This window comes from Anguilla rostrata, chromosome 4 (assembly GCF_018555375.3).
Source record: "Anguilla rostrata isolate EN2019 chromosome 4, ASM1855537v3, whole genome shotgun sequence".
Taxonomy (NCBI): domain Eukaryota; kingdom Metazoa; phylum Chordata; class Actinopteri; order Anguilliformes; family Anguillidae; genus Anguilla; species Anguilla rostrata.
The window spans coordinates 22141572-22159973 of NC_057936.1; the positions used below are offsets into that span (position 1 = coordinate 22141572).

At 38.5% G+C, this 18402-nt stretch overlaps 1 long non-coding RNA gene across 1 annotated transcript; it reads right to left on the reverse strand.

Moving 5' to 3' along the window:
* Positions 1–12626: 12626 nt before the first annotated feature.
* On the reverse strand, positions 12627–15375 carry LOC135254281 (uncharacterized). Its single transcript, XR_010329811.1, has 2 exons — positions 15077–15375; positions 12627–12883 (listed from the first exon to the last, which is right to left on the reverse strand). It is a non-coding gene; the product is annotated as an uncharacterized LOC135254281 (long non-coding RNA).
* Positions 15376–18402: the final 3027 nt, after the last annotated feature.

The following is an 18402-nucleotide window of genomic DNA, read 5'->3' on the forward strand; positions in this document are numbered from 1 at the left end:
GGTAACTTGAAGAATAGCTTTTGAAGCCAGAAGCATGAGGAAATTAAGTTTTATTGTTCATTGACTCTTATGGAAAAAAACACGATTCACCGAGGTAATATGATATCAGCTTTCTTTACCGGCAAAGCCTCGGTGTCCTGCTGAGGAACACATTGTGCTGTTCATTGCAATGTGCTCTATAATTTCATTAAATCAAATCGATTAGCTAGTAATGAGCACTCATGACCATTTTAAAGTCTATGACAGGAATAAATTGGGAACCATCGAGCATGCATGCATACAAGCATTAAAATAACAAATGCTTAGGAAATAAATTGCCATGGAAGATCTGCCGCTGTATTAGATTACATTTTTAAATTGTTTTATGTGAACACTACCACGGGGCAAAGCCAATCATGTACCTCTGCTTCAATCTGACGCAGCTTGGAAAATGTAAATTCTAAACTGGGAAGTCTCAACAGACATAAGATACATGGAAATAAAGGCTTTCAATATAGCATGAACAAATAACCTGTATTAAAACATATTGGCCCTCATTCACAAAACTTTTCTTAAATTATTCTTATTTTTGTTCTTAAAATTGTTCCAACGAAAAACCAATATGCTGATTCATGACACACGTGCAGACCTTTGTTTTTGACATATCCCAGGTGTATAAGATGAGGAATGCTGACTTTGTTAATTTTAGGTACGTTCCTGTTCATGTGATTAGCATAAGGAAACAGCCATGAGCAAATACAGATGATAAAAAAAGATGGATGCCGAAATGTTCTTACACACAGTTTACGATCAAATGTGATCGTACGCATGTTCCGTGGATGAGTCCCAATGTCTCTCTCTCATGTGCGGCAGACATCCAACAACCTGTTCTGCTGGGTTAAGGTGCTTGCCGCGGCTCATTGCTTTATAGATTGCGCCTGCAATGGTCTTGAGCGCTCTGATGTGGCACTGGCAGGAGCAACCGCCCCCCCCACCTAGGGCATTTAAACAGCCCCTGAAGATTGTACTCTAGACTATAGTTCCTCTCTTCTGGAATAGAGAACATGACGCAGTGCCAACAACATTGTATGCTGTTACATTTTATGTAACTGCTATAACTGAACAATATCAGGGAAGACCAATGGAAACAAAAATAAGCAAGGCTAGGAATCTATAGCCGTATCAGCAAATGAGGGTATTAGAAGGCAGTTAAGGATGAAGCTAAATAGAGGAGAGCTTGAACATCAATATTCACATCAACATTCAAAAACAGATCCAGCAGATGACGAAATTCTCATCTCAAAGACACTAAAACACACCTTCAGTTGTTCCAGTACTCAATAAAATCATTAAAATTAGCATTTCCAGGACATCAGCTAGCCTTATATCTCCTGAACATTAAAACTAAATTTAGAAGCACCACAAAGACACAATACAGGTTGAAAAAAAAAGAACCAAGCACAACCAATCTTTTCTCAGCCATTTACAGGATTAATATTCTGAATATCCTTTTTGCAGGTAAATTAGTTGAGAATCTATATGGTTCACAGACATGAGACAACAATACAGGTCAACTACTTTGATAGCTTACATGACACACAAGTATAAAGGTCTCAGATCAGCCTAAAGATGCTGACCAGTATAGACCAGTGTCAAGTGACCACACAAACACAGGCTAGACACAGCTGGTACAACTCACTGGGGAAGTGTGTAATATCTACTGTAGCTATTCTACAATGCACCACAATATTCGTAGGTAATTACGAGGGCAATTTCAGGCAAATGGGGCCATGATTACACATATAAAAAAACCCAATTCCATATAATCTATCAAATTGGTGACATGGCATTGTGTGCCTAATTTGTGTGCCTCGTTTGGCAACATCATTATGAACAATATGGTGTAATTCCATAATCAGACATTTTTTTATGTTACGCATCAGATATCTTGATGTTTTTCAAATTCAAAGTTTTGTATCATAGCATGAACTCTTTGAATCATAATTTTGATCACAAAGGATACACTAAAAAACCATTATGGTTGTAGTATTATTGCATTATGCTGGCGGATTCCTTCAAGGAATCGTGTTTTTGTATCATCAGTAGAAATACTTCAATCATCAGTTGAAACCATTCTCACAGTATTCTGTTGTATGGTGCAATAAATTTTATACTAAAGTGTTTTTGTTTTGCATTTCTTTTAAAGTTGTAAATTTAAATGTGAAGATAATTGTGGAAGTGTGCATATGCCAAAATCCATGGTCTAAATGCATTCTTGAGGTGCATCCTCAAAAACAATTGCATAAAATAATTTAAAAAGAAAATGCTATGTTTAATTTACGTTACTGCAAACTTCCCATCTTCAATCTGAGGATACAAGTAGTATAGTACAATCATAACATTTCATTTTTTATATTGTTGACAAGTTAGCAGTAGCTGTGCACAAACACATGAAAAGCACAAACTTTAAATGTTAAACGTACTCACAAGTTTAATGTAATGATAATAATTTCCAATCACAAAACAGCTGTCCTTACAGTTACATGTTCAAATAACACACCCAGAATTTCCATCTAAGATACATAGCCTATGGTATACCTGAAATTATACATTTTCATAGCTAAAATTATACATTTTTAGTGTATGTATTTCTTTCATGCTGGTTGATATTGCTCTTTGATGCTACATGTGTACAGGGTTTTTCAGACAGAAATCAGTGGCTCTTTGGATTACTGGAGTACAGAAGTCCTCATAAATATTTCATACCATATATCTAGTGTCTTTGTTCGTGTAATACTTGGTTACATTATGGTGTAATAGATCTTTTATAAATATATTATCAGAAAATGAAAAAGAAAAAAAAATACCTTAGAACACCCCAAAATGTCTGTGAAATTAAACTGAAAGAGATGGAGAATTCACACAGAAGAGCTTGACTTGAGCTTAGTGTTGGCAAGGCATTCCTGGCCTGCACGCACAATGTTTCTAACCGGTGCTGCCTGTGGGCCCTGTGCCAGTTTGCCAGCCCCCACGGGCTAGGTCAGGGCTGACAAACACCACACCAATGAGCTCAACAGCATGTACAGTGCTGGTGCTCTCGTCCATCTTTCTCAGCTTTTGTTTGGGGTTTAACCGTCTGTAACTGGGAGCAACAGATGATATACTTTTTACTGAGCAGGACAGATTTTTCTTCAGTTTTGTTCACTGTTTGATGTTTGATGAAGGCTTATGCCATCCTTCTGTGCCATCCACTAATAGAATTTATGAGGGCAAACCCCCCCCCCCCCCAAAAAAAAAAAAAAAAAAAAAAAAGTATTTTAAACAGGACAATGGGTTGGCAATGCTTCAAACAAGGCTCCAATGTGCTCAAAGGATTTGACAGTTTCAGTGCTACTAATATTTGTAAAAAATGTGAGGCAAGAAAAGAATGTGGAATGCACAGTGATATGTCAATTAGTCTTTATGCATTTATGTTATTAAATTACTCTGGTGGGATTTATAATTATACTACCTAGTTTTTTTTCTCAAAACAATTGTGCTTCCCTTGTAAACAAAACAATAATTATATAAACAATGTCATGAAGGCATTTCAGCATTTCATCCTTACATTAAAAAGGACAGAATTCAAGCAATGCAGGTGAACAAAAATATTCTGGTCATCATAATAGTTTAACAAATAATATAACATCTGAGCCTGCACAAATGAGAAATAAATGGGAAATAAATTAGTCTCAGCATTGTGGAATTGCAGTACTATTTTCATTGAATCTTTCTCGTTGAATAAATGAAAGTTTTATATTTGTGAAGGTTATGATCACTTACATTTTTTTATAAAACGTTTATTCCTGTAAGGAATGTGAATTGCAGTGAGCAACATTGGTTCACTTTATCCCCATAATAATTTATCCCCATTTACCTTTGATGGATCTATGGCAAGCATTCTGCTGCTAAATAGCCTAGCTTCTGTGCATCCCCCAAGTGGGTATTGCACGTTAGTGGGGGTTGAGATGAGTTTCCCCCCTTAACTATAAAATACGCTGAGATCAAAAGCATGATGTAAATGCAATCCCTGCATTGCTACAAAATCTGCAAATAACATTAGTATAATTTTATGACCTGAAAAGAATGTGATGCCATACATTTTGTATTCTAGAAATATCGCACCTAAATGTACGCATACATTAAATCTCGGAAAAGACATCAATGTAATTATTAACATGGTTTCACTGCATGTTGGCAGAAGTTATTATAATGACATTATTTTACCACCAGAGGTCAGCAAATACCAAGAAAGCAACGAGGTAAAAGCCAAGCAGTGAAGAAATTTTATTTCATGCAGCAGTTCCAATTTATGGCCAGCTGTGCAAATTCAGCTAACTTTATATTATATTTATTCATCAGCTCCCAAGGTATATTTCGTACATGTAGTACATATTTACCTGCACTGATCTTTATCATATTAAAAAATAGGTGAGAACAATATAAGTCTGAAATTAGGTGTAACAAGTTTTGCTTGTTGTAACAAGTCAACTGATGAAACTTGTTACACATTATTTCAGACTTATATTGTACTCACACATTTTTTAATCGACTATGATAAAGAACAGGTAACATATGTGCAGGTAAATATATACTACATGAAAAAAGTATACCTTGCACACCCTTATAAATTGGAGCTGATGAATAAATATAATATATAGTTAGCTGAATTTGAACAGCTGGCCATAAATTAGAGCTGCTGCATGCAATTAAATTTACATTTTAAACTAATATTACATTTACAGATTCACATGAATCCACTGAAGGAATTGCAGTGTTCATGCATTGCAGAAAATCATTGCAATCTGTGTTTTACATCGGTCCCAAGATAATATAAACATCATTTTTCTAACATTAATAATCCAAACAATAAGCTTAACTGAGTATACTAAATGATTGCACACTGTTATCAGATTACACTGATTGTTTCCTTTTTGGCTTAAATGTATTTTCTTGTAATGCCAGCCATAAAACAAGTCACTGCATTAGCAGAGGGTGGTTAAATTATATGGTACTATACTTCCTTTGTTTCACGTCTGGCACTAACAGTGCAATAATACAGCATGATTCATGCAGATGGACACCCCGCACAGTAGCCATACAGCACATGTTCTCCAACAGGAGGTTCAACCAGCTGTTGGACTTTGAGCATCCAACTGAGTAACAATGTTTAATATATTAGTAGCCAAAATGCCAATAAAGCAACTAGCCCAGATGGCAGGCTGACCAGTTTGTGCTGTGGGTCCCTAAAGGAGGTGAGACTTGAATAGTGTCTAATCGTTCATTTTGTTTTATGGAGATTGTATCGGACTATCAGTATGCTTTTGGATAATCAAAATGAAATGTTGCTCATGCAATCATGCATGTGCTCACAGAGTAAATATGTACAATAAAAAATATATTTTTAAAAATTTGCAGAAGTCATACAATGAAGACACCAAATCTAAACGTTCTGCTTATATTGCTGCTCAAGAAGACATGTTTTTGTATTTTGATTGAACGGTACCTTCAGGAGGCATTTTCCATTGTATAAGCATTATTAATATACACTTCAAAACACTTTTAAAATGTATGGAATATTTCCTGTCTGTTTGACAGCTGTTTCAGATTTTGCAGGGAAAACCATAAAGCTGTTACAGGAGGGAGAGAGACGAGAGCACATGTTTCCCATTATCTCTGTAGCACACTCTCCTTCCCTCGCTCACCAATATGTTATACTTAACAGGATTTCACTGGTTCATAAAGCACTGCTGAAAAATATTGATACCTCTAATTGACTCCAATGTATTATTAAAGTGGCCTCCCGATTTGACTTTCACAGGCGCACCAGAACTATCTGACGCAATTATCCGCGTGGTTTGGAATCCGCGTATTAAACTGCGTTTCAGGTAGCTGAGGGTGCCTGGAATAGCACTGCCTAATTTGAAGCATCATAGCTTATCTGAGATTTTGCAAGCCTGGAAAATAAGGGTGAAGTCCATTAGGTGCGTCATATGGGCTTCTGAGCCATCTTGCCTTTCCCCCATGCTAGCTAAATACAAGCTGCTTTCCAAGCCAGGCTACATTTGGTCACGTATACATGAGAGTGTCTGTGTGTGAATTTGTTGCTTTGTCTCATCATAAAATATAATTATGTGATTTAATATTGTGTGCCTGCATATCGTTATTTTACCACACTATGTTGTCATATTAGAGCATCAAAAATGACATTGTCCTTATCCAACGAGTTCAAGAGTGCCTGCCATTTGCAAGACCACATGGTGCAGTTTGTAGGGCATATGAATCTCACCCGATATACAAATCTTATCTGTGGCTGCACTACAAAAAAAAAAAAACAATTGTAATTATAGTTTTATGGTAAAATACTGGCAACTGGGCTACGAGAACTTTACGGTAACAATATGTTAAGCATACGGTAGCAGGCAGCACATCTAAGAAATGTTAAGTGCTGTTTGCATTTCAACAGTTTACAATTTCATACCTTCACTATTTTACAGACTTTTACCATAAAATTCACAGACATTTTTTACAGTGTGGGGGTTCAATTTCTGCTGTGGTACTTTCTGAACTGTGATCCATCTCTCTTAGTAACATTTGTTGCATTCCCCCTGTCTGAATTAAGTTTTTTTTTTAAATACAAAAGAAAAACTGCTTAGAATTAAATTAAAGAGTTAAATACCAAAATATATTTTTAAACATAATGTTTGCGATGTATTAAGGTTACGTAAATGAGAGTAGTCATGTTTGTCGCATGTCCTTTGCGGGCGAAGTCTGTGACTCTGACAATGTTCTGCCAGCCCTGTACTGCAGCCATTTTCAACTTCTGCTTGTTTTGAGGGCTTGTTGCCTTAAGTTTTCTATTTAGCACATGGAACGCATGTTCAGTTGGGTTCAAATAGAGTAAATGACTTGGCCAGTCATAAATTTTCCAGTTTTTGGCTTTGGATACTCAGGAACATTGCTGTAGGATTAAGCAGTGTCCAATGTGTTTGTAGGTATTTTGTTGAACTTGAGCTGATAAAATTCTTTTGTACACTTTGGAATTAATTCTGCTGCAGCTATCAGCAGTTACATCATCAATGAAGACAAGTGAGTCAGTACCTATGGCAGCCATACATGCTCAAACCACAACACCCCCACTGCCATGCTTCACAGATGAGGGAGGGTGCTTTGGATCTTCGGCAGAACCTTTTGGCCTCTACACTCGTTTGGCTCTTTTAGGTACTTCTTGGCAAATTGTTACCTGGTCATTCTATTTTTGATGCTAACTACTGGTTTGCATCTTGCAGTGTAGTGTCCATAATTCTGTTTGTGATGTCTTCTGTGGACAGTAGTCACTGAAGTATCCATGCCTGCTTCCTGAAGAGTGTTTCTGGTCTGTTGGACAGGTGTTTAGGGGTTTTTCTTTATTGTGAGAATTATTTGGTCATCAACTGTAGAGGTCACCATTGGCCTACTAGGCCTTTTGTGATTACTGAGCTTGTCAGTGTTCTCTTTCTTCTAAACACTTGATTTGTGTAAGGATGGACCTATGTCTCTGACTGTTTTCTTCTTATTTATAATGGCTTTCTTGACTTTCATTGGCACAACTCTGGTCCTCTTGTTTACAATAACTGACACCAAAGGCAATCAAAAGCTTAGAATCAAGACTAGATAGCAAAAGCTCTCTTATAAGAGCAGGAAGCAATTGAACACACCTGAATAATCAGAAACACCTGTGAGGCCATTTGTCCCAAACATCATGGCACCCTGAAATAGGGGGACTGTGTATAAAAAGAGCTGTAATACATGGTGAAACCAAAATATATATGAAAAATGAGAATCTGAAATTTGACCACATGTGAATTGTTGTATTAGTTTTTATTCTGGCTTTTTGGTTATTCCAACTGCAACCCTGTACAAATTTGTCATTTGTGTGCGCAAGAGTTGGGGGGAGCGGGGGTGGAGGGAAAAGGAATACCAGGATTTTTCTCACTCCTGTCAGGTGATCAAGGTCAAATTAAATGATGTCTGGATGGGGCCATATTTTGGCTAATTGTTGATTTTACAGCGACTGCACCCAAAATGAATAGGAAATGACACCAGACAGCACAATCCACCCTCTCTGCCAGGAGCTCTTAATTGTATTGAGACCTGGAAGGGTATTTGTGCAGTTGGGTCTTTCTTGTTTTCACATGTTGACTTGTTCTAATGGTCTTATCATCTTTTGAATTACTGCAACATTTCAAAGTGCAGTGACATTTGTGGTTTTAGGGTCAACTGGTGCTCTGTGCAAAAAAAAATTGTCTGCTAATTGTGTACAGGCAAGTAGCCGACCAGTAGCAATGCGAGCTAGACCCTTCTGATTCGCATCATTGAACTACAGCCTCTACACAGGTGTTTTCTTAATGAGGAGCAGTTGCTATTTCTGTTGGTAAACTTGCGTGTGCCAAAAAAAGGAACAACAGTGCAGCCATTTGATGTCAGTCGAATGAGCTGTTCAGTCGGGAACCTGTGAAACGTGTAAAAGGGGAAACAGAGACTGTTGAGGCAAACCGCAGTCAGTTCAAGTCAGATACTGAAGATTCAGAAACAATGACCCTCGTACCCAGATAGCAGACATATACGTATACATGCTTCTTCCTTCAGGAAACCTGGACTGGAATTGTCATGAATTATAGTCGCCAATTTACTGACTCATGACAACCCCCCCACCCCAATCCCCTTGCCCCCCCCCCCCCCAACTCTTTTCTTGTCAGTTTGTGTGGGGAAGCAAGTGTAGCGAGAGCTAATTAAAACCCACAAGTGTTTCATGTTTTATTTTCAATGCATTTAGGCTCGTTGGCTGGTGAATAATGAACAACGCATAGCGAGGAAATCAATTTTCCAGTTATGGGAGCAGAATAAATAGAGCCAGTGTGTTAAACTAAATTAAACACACTCACACCTGAGACCCAGGGATAATAGGCATTCGGGTACATTAGAAATGCATTACACATACCTGCCACCAAAGGAGTCACTGTCCCAGTTGCTAGCACTTTTTCGTTTTTATTCATATACCCCGCATAAAACCACCGCCCTTCGTACAAAGTCCTCCCATTATCTTGAACAAATGCGGACATCACAAATGGAATGCACCACACAAACCCTGAAACAGCCTGAGAACTGCAAATTTCACTTGATCGCCTCGAATCTCTTTGAATCTTGTGTCAGGGCATGAACCTATAACATCCAACATGTATCAGTGTCTTACAGGGCATTAATATTTGAGAGCTCGTTGCACGGTGTCCGGGCAGAATTCACAATGCCGCTGAAGGACCCGCTAAGCCCAGGGCTTTTATGTTCCAAAGCCGTGCTCTCAATCAACAGAAGGGAGCCCTGCTCCTGCTCACAATCTGCTTATTCGCTCGCTTTTATCGACCTGTTACCTGTGAATGCATATTGCCCCTAATTAACTTGTACACCTACAGTGATGTTTTAGTATTAATGAAAATAAGTTTTTTTTTGTCAGCATATTTTTGTGGCTGAAGGCACTATGCCAAAATGTTTGAATATTTAGTCTCATCTTAACTGCAAAATGAGCTTACACCCTTTATGAATAGTTACAGAATAAAAGTATTCTGATGAATGAAAATGTTTGTAACTTAAAAGCTGAAATAATAGCCCAGTCCACTTTGATTTAAAATGCACATCTCATTTGAAGGACAGAAAACGCACAGCTGATCTGTATGCACAAGCCGTGTTCTGTGTTTCATCAATATAAATGATTTCAGATTCGTAATTTGTCTGCCCTCTATCTCTTTATGAAAAAATAATCACTGGTAACTACAAAAGTGGAAACTCAAGTAATTCAGTGAAATATCATGCTCCAGCCAAAGGTACAACTGGAAAAACTAAATAATACATTAATACATTCAAAATCACCTTTAATAATAAACATCTGTTCTCTGACAGAAAGAAAGAGGGAGATTGAAGTCTAGCTTTGCATAATAATCTTGTGACCTTCAAACAAATTGTCTCAGAAACATACCAGTAGAGTCTCTAAGTGTAAAAAGAAAAAAAGAGACGTAAAAAGCAGTCTTACTGTCTAACTAAAGAATATCAGCGAGCTGTGGGTGTTGGTTGTAATACAGTAACATTATTAGGAGGGAAGTGGGGGGGAATCAATTTGGTTGGTTAAATTGTTTACAAATCTACCAGCGACAGGCAGCCAGACTAAAGCCTTCCGTCCTGCTGTTTAGGGAAAACGAGAAGCGAAAGAGTCCCAGTGTGGATTTGCATTTATATAGTTTCAGCATAAAAAGTGCACAACACATTTTTATCTTCATTAGGGGCTAATAAAGACAGGCTATCAAAGCAGATCTCGCATATTAATATTGTCTCGGCATTAAATGGTGCCTGGGATTCAATGGCCCCACACACTAGACTTTACAGAGTGACACCTATACTGTAGACTAGATTCTCTCTCTTCTCCTTCTCCCTTTCTCCTTACCGCAGCCAATAGGGAGAGCCTTGGCATTATTGCCTATTTCCATCAGATACGTTTGCAGTATGATGGGAATTTGCAATGCCATCATCTCTGCCCCCCCCCACTGTTTCTTTTATTCATTTGAGGTATCTTTCTCTCACTGGAATGTAAATCACCCACTGAAGTGGTGAGGTTAGAATATGTAAGATGTCAATTGCCTTGCAAAGTGGTGGATGGCAAAACTATGGTTTATTCACAACCCTTTGGCCCACCATTTAAAAAAAAGTCATTTTAAGCTGGTCTGTGACAGTTGGGTCCTTTGCCTCATGACCTTAGAAATGTCAAGGTTTCTCTGTGGTACATGTCATTGGAGTTTAACTGGGCTTATGAATGCACATGCACTCCTGATTATTGAACAGCCTTTTCAACTGAGGGATGGAATATTTAAGCTTCTCAATTAAATTCATCCCTTGTCTGTTTTCAAACATCATTTCTTGGAATCAATAGTCAGTGCAATTCTGACAGCAGCCTATATGTGTTCAAACCCAGCACCAATGAACAACATGCGGTTTATAATTCATCCAAGGGCAGTACAGATGACAGCCAGAGACTGTCATCAAGGATTTACACAGGATTATATGATATGACAAATTTTTCTTTGCAAGAAAAATTGCTTGTAGCCAAGCAACGTCCCTTAACCTGGTTATGGGTCTAGGTAGGGTGCTACTGTAACTGTGTTTAATTTTAGCACATTGATGGATTTGATGGGTTGGCAGATTTGATCAACCTTTCTGGTTATAGCAGTAACACAGCTGTGTCAGTGCACATGTATCATTTCTGAGATATCAATTTTAAGCTCACAGGTTGTCTTTCCTTTCATGTATTGAATCATATTTGTGGAGGCAATTAACCTGCACCCCAGTTTTTTGATCGCTTAAACTGACAACACAATGTAATTTTGTATTCTGTTCAACAATAGCAACTTTTCTAAAATGTATTTTTAATAAATCCAAATGTATGTAATCATATCATTCCTTCTCAATGCTTGCATTTTTGAAATACATATACATTGCTATAGGCCCAGATTTCTCTGCTTTCTCTGGGCCCGGAAATCCCTCTTGACATTATTTTTGGCTTGGTTACTGGGCCCCCAGAGGTTCAGCGAAGGTGAGGACCTCATTAACGGCACAGCAAGACGAAGAATGAAGACTAATTGTGGCCATTAGCAATAACAATGACAGGTGGAGCCCCTCGCCCAGCCACTGCCAGCGCCCGACGGCCGCTCTACTCCCCGGGGAAACAGCCAGATCAGGGTCACCACCCTGACCAGATAATTACAGTGAATTTGTCACATCCGTCTGTAGACAGTAGCACCATTTGGCTTGTTCATGTGCACCATATGCATCATATTTTTAACCTCTGTTTTTTTGGTTTTTTGTCAAGTCTCATATCAACATTTGTGAAGGAACTGTAGAGCAGGGAAATGACCAACCAACATAGAAATCAAATTATGGAAATAATGAATATATAAGGAATAAAATGATAGTTTGGGTAAGACTCCTGCATTAGTCAGCACAAATGATTTTGCTGTGCATGCAGACAAAATAGTTTGAAGGATGAATGTTTGTTTGTCTTTGTAAAGTTTCTATATGTTTATCCCCATTCTCTTATTTTTGCCAAATAAAGTTTTTAATCCCTCCTTGTCAGTCCAAGGATATTCCCTTCCTGATTATTTTGTTTATGGCGGTAGCTATGGTAACTAGGAGGCTTAGTCAATATGGCATCACAGATTTTCTGACTAATCCCATTGATTCTTTACCTGTCTTCACAATCTATCCCTTGTCATCAGTGCATGGCCCAATAATTAGAAAATCTGCAACAAGAGATTTAAGCCCAGAGTCATCAAGTTGTAATTGGCTTTGTCCTTTGCGCTGAGTAACAAATGTAAGCAATTATTATTATTATTATTATTATTATTATTAGCAGCAGCAGCAGCGGCGGTAGCTGCAGCAGTAGTAGTACTATTGTGAGTATTGCTATTGCTGTTGTTGTTGCTGTTATAGTGTTTACACTGCCACCCTGCAGAATTCATAGTAGGCAACTGTGGCACTCTGCCATTGTAGCCGCTGCACCAGGTGGTGGCACAAAACACAAAACAAGAGGCCGATGAACTGGCTGAAGGCCATTTTATTCACTTTGTCATAGTGAAAGAAAAGAACAAAAAAATACAGAAGAACAACATAAAACCCAACTGAAAATATGCAAATCCATGGGAGCAGCTGGAGTCCCAGAGCATACGCCGCGGCTAACTGTCCATGTGGGTCTCCTTAAACCAAAGGCACAGACGTTTTTCTAGCTGGCCAAATGAAGGCAGCAAGAGACCTGGGCTGATTACCCATCATCCTCAGCGGTGCATGCCTGCACAATAGGTGAGACTGATCAATGTCCAGAAGGCAACTTATGGTTTTTGAGACAAGAGAGACAATAGAAATGGTCAAATCAACGGACACAAACGAGAAGCGACGCTCCCAAGCATGACATTTACATTATATTACAGTGATTTGGCAGGCACTCACATATAGAGCCATGAACAGTAGTAGAGGTTTGGACCCCTGCTGCTACAATAACCTGCCCTGCAATTTTTATTTTATTTTTACAACTACAAATACACCCCTGGCCTTGCCATGCACAGAAGGGAGATTGACATGAAACAACCCTGATCTTAGCGGTCTATCCAATGAAAGAGAGAAACGACACAATCATCATTGTTACACAAGAATGCCCAGCCAGAGAGCCTACAGGAACTTTCATTTCTTATTGAAGGGGAGCCAGGGAGCAAATTATTTTATGACAAGCTGCAGTACAGTGAGCTTTGTGTTCTGCTACTCTGGCTATGTAAACCATTGTCTTGAATGCAAAGCAATCATGATCATTGTTTATTTAGAACAATCTTGACATACTGTCATTTCAGATCAATCATCTCGACAATCTACTGTCAGTAAGACAAGTGCATATTTAGACATGCAAGATTATTTTCCTATTCTATCACTGCACTGCATACTCCACCTGCTTGAGACTAGGCAAAGCCAAGCATAATTCACACAGTGTAAAAATATTGTAGCTGTGGCCCGGTGACTAGTGATGATGGTTGGCCTCCCACTGGGAAATATCCAATCAGAGACAAAATAGTTTGAGGTGCAGCTCAACAGGTCACACAATCTCTGCGTTAGGAACGATTTGCATCAAACACTTGTGTGATTGTTGACGTAAATAACCTAAATAACTAAATATGTAATATGTAATGTAATACAAAATGAAAATAATATGAAATATGAAAAAACACACGTCAAGAAAAAAGTTTAAACATTATCACATATCAATTGACAAAGCAAAAAAGAATCCAAAAATAAATAAATAAATGAATGAATAAAATGGAAAAGAGCCATAGCTTCTGATTCAACACCCCTTCCACCAATAGCCCCTTGTACATTGTTGTCAGGTTTAGGGTAACACTTCACAAAAGGGTCACATGAATTGGCATTAACTAATGTAGTTGTTCACTACTAACTACTAAGTGAATCCATACAGTATTTTAAAATGTATTTGTACATCATTAATTCATGTTAACAACTGCATTAGTAAATGCCAATTCATGCTGGAACAAAAAAAAGGTCACTTAATGATAAGTTTATGCTATGTTTTGCTAATGTATAAGTAATCATGCAAATACATTAGTTAAAGCATTTGTAAATTACTAACTCATGAAAAGTTAATTTCATGCTTAATTAATGTATTTGTCCATCATTACAGTAATTCATGTAAACAACTACATTAGCTAATGGCAATTCATGAGAGCTTATTGTAAAGTGTTACCAGGTTTGGCCAAATATGTGTATTCCTCATAGTACTGTAATGAAACGCGTTTTCACTAGACTTGAATAGATTTGTATATTTTCAAAAGCACATTTCCAGAAAAGTGAAAATATCACTGTTAAATTTTGTGGTATGGTAAACGGATGTCTGTTCGGTTTTCCTCTTCAGTTCTGACGAACTGAGGCAGTGATAGATCAGCTCTGAGACACCATGCGTGAGACTAGCTGCCATTGTGGCATGCTCACACTGCTTTTGCCTCGGTTAATTTATTACTTATTTATAGTGACTGCTGTCTTGTCTGGCACTTCAAAATCCAGACAGTCTGGTTCAGTTATGATCCAAAAAGGTGATTTTTCTGAAGCCAGAGTTTCCAAAACTCCACTGGCTTCAGTAAAACCTCGTACTTTAAGCCCTGGGTTTTTAACAGGGTGTCCGTGGATCTCTGGGAATCCACAAATGTATCGTAGGAGCTCCGTAACTGAACTTCATAATAATGCAATGTTTTTTTATTTAGAAAATTTAATCACTTCTTCCTTTCAGATTAGAGTCTGTTCATTAACAGCAACGAATAAAGCATGCAGGCACTCAGTGATCCCGTGATTCGGTATCTCTGAGTGTTTTGTTTGCTTTGGGGTTGTGAGAATTCTCAGCCTGAACCTAGTTTGAAAAGTGGATGCTGCAGAAAAAAGTCAGTTTTTTCTTCCATCCTTTTGTAGAACAAACCTACAGTATAATCACCTCTGCTTTGCATCTGGGCTGGAGAGGAAATGGGGAATCAGACACAGCTAGCCCCAATAAAACAGTTAGGTCACGTCCCTCTTCTCCTCCACTTCCTCCGCCGCTTTTTCCCGGGTAGGTTTGCACAGCTTTGTATTGATCGCCGCATTTAGTTAAGTTCTTAGGATGCCTTTTAACAATGTCCTATCCTCCTCCACCTTTGGGATACATTATCCGGCAGAACAGCAGAGCTGCATTTGTGCCACATCCTAATATATTAGCAATGGTATTGATTATTCTGAATGCACACATAATAGAGGGAAGGGTTTCAGCAGAGCAGCCATTTTCCAGTTGAACTGATTACTTGCACAGGGGGCAAAATGCTGGGTTAAGCCTCCTAACTAAATAAAACATGAGTTTGTAAGGCAAGACAGTTTGGATGAGTGAGACGATGTCAGAACTTTCAAACGAAACAAAACAGCGGATAATTAATTGAACTTGGTGCTACATTTTAGCAGGGCCTTTTTAAATGTTTATTTTCTCGTTCGCTCATGCGCAAGGTGTGCATATTTAAGATTTGGAAAGGGATTGTATTTGTTTTTCTTTAGCCAGATATTTAAAATTCAAATGTAAAGGCAGGCCTACATTATGTGAGAGTAGCAGGGTAAATGCATAAACTTGTTTATCTGAGCATAAACATCTATCTCAGAAATTTTCCCAATTGGGCTGCCATTTAACCTCAAAAAGGGTAACTCCAATCAAAATACTCCTGCTCCTGAATTGCTTGTAATTAAAGTTATGCATAAAAATGCATCTCCGTGGAATTACACTTAAAATTTAACATCTGGCTATGCCTGATTTTCATAAGAGGAAGACGAGTGCAAAGAACAATGATTTTATCTGGCGCATTTGGCACAAACATGATGCGTATAACTAAATATCAGCTTTCAAAATTATTGGTAATTTCAAATACAATTGCGGAAGACGAAAGTTATTATGAATAAAATATGCAAAAACAACTTTCTTTTGAACTCAAGAAAATGGCTAGGGATATTTCTCATGATTATTACTCACCTTTAAACATGTTACTGACTCTACTGTTTCACACAGAAGATTACCATGTGATTGCATGGCATTAATCTACACAGTATCAACATCACTCACCTTATAATCACCATCTTCACAGCACCTCTCTATGTGCCCACATAGGCATTACCAACCAATGACACACAGTTATAAATCAGTCATTTATCTGACCTGAACAGAGACTTACTGATGACCACACCTTCAAACCTTCACCAATCATAATATACTATGGTAGCCCTATTGTACCTTTAGCAGTGAACTACTCAAGAAAAACGAAAAAAGATTTGGAATCAGATTCTTTGACATCCATATGTACTTAGCTAAGCTATTATGTGTCTTCTTCACCTGAGGCAGCAATGTGCCCCTAAAAGTGCACACATGAACATTTCCACAGCACTCGTCCTGACCCACACATTAAATGACTTATGTTTGCCTGAACTTCCGTTGCATAACTTACTTTCCAGTGTTTTTCTCAAAGCAAAGCAGGCTCAGGGCCCAGATCTTAAACCTGGAAAACATTCCTCATTCCCTTACAGATATCCCAGCCAGTGATTCAGAGGCAAACATTCTAACAGGATATGTAGATAAATACAATGTAAGTTTTGTCAATACAGTGCAATGTACTAGTACGAATGCTAGTGCTAACTAGTACTGTTAGTAATGATACATAATTCATAGGTGACTATGTCATTTGCATACTCAATTTAATTTGATGAATTACTGGGATCTGTGTTGTTTCCATCATTTCTGTCCATCTCTTATCTATTTGTGAAGAAACTGGGTAGATTTCACAATTATATATAATAATTAAATGTCAAAATGATTTATATGGCTTGATAAAAAGCAGTTTTTATTCATATACCCGAATGTCTCAAATCTCCTGAAGTAATCATCAAATTTATGAAAAAAAAGCATACAGTTGCTTGTAAATGATATAAAACTATATATTAAAGTATATTACCTTAATCTGGGGACTGACATTGTGAATTTAATATTTTGCCTTTTAACGTCTGTCTTATATTTTCAGTGATGTTATTGCTGTTGTGACTGAAAGATTACCATCAACTCTCAACTGAAGATAAATGCTAGAGTGATTAAAAAATAACAATAAAAAAAAATATTCGGCCACAGTGGCACTTATCATCGGAACTCGTCTTCTGGAAAGTCTCCAAATGTGATGATTCGGCAGGAGATTTTATTGGGGAAGCAATACAAGGACAGTGTTCCCTCATAATGCCTTTGCAACCGCTTTCTTCATTTATTGAAAAATCAAAGTTTACAATCAGGCTGCTCTTAGCTGAACCCATACAGGGGGCAGACCAGCCGCAATTAGCCGCAGCGCGGAGGAGGCAGCACACGGGGGACCAATGAGAGCACACTCAGATGCCACGACGGCCCATGGACCGCGGCTCGGTCGGGGGAACTGGGCGTGATGGGAAATTAATGTGGCCCCGTGGCGTGACAGTCCCCCGGGTTCCTTTCCGAGCAGGAGCCAGATAACAGAGAAATGTGGCACCCCTTGTTTGTCCAGCGAGCGAAGGAAATTTGTGTCTGGGCCGGCGGGGAGAAGGGTTCCAAGGAGCCGCCAAAGGGCACAATGGCAGGATGATAGGGCAAAGGTGCATATTCCTGTGACGCCAATGTCTGTGTACAGACGGGCCTGCAATCTCCACGCCCCACTCTTCCTGGACCACTTATTTTTGTATGCTTTCTCCCGCTGCTTTCACATGCACGAGAAGCTCTGTAGCACGCCAGGACTTCAGCCACGGGTGTCTCAACAACACTGCTCGTGGTTGTTCCCACACAGTTCTCAGAATAAAAAAAAAACAGAAAACAAAAGACAAATCAGAGAATAGCTCCCACCCATTATTTCCCTGGAAGTGAACTCTTACATAACTGAGACATATAAGATTATGCTCCTGTTTTCATAACTCTAATAAAGTCCAGCTCATGTTCTAGAAAAAATAACATGGTGTACATTGAAGGGGTGGACATCACTAGTGGAAACAGCATATTCGGTTACCCCCTCCTGGAACCCAAGTTTAATATTCTCTGATTATTTATTATAACGGACAACATGCTGGGTATTCAGTTCCAAAGGTTATGGCTGTCTCACTCTGTCAGCCCTGTTGCTGGAGCAGGGATTTGGTGTGGTACAGTACTGTTCACACACTCTTTCCAGGACAATCACGAGACCTTCAAGAATCCCATGTTGGCGTGACAGCCTCTACGCTTGTTTATGGACGAGATGACGCGCTTCT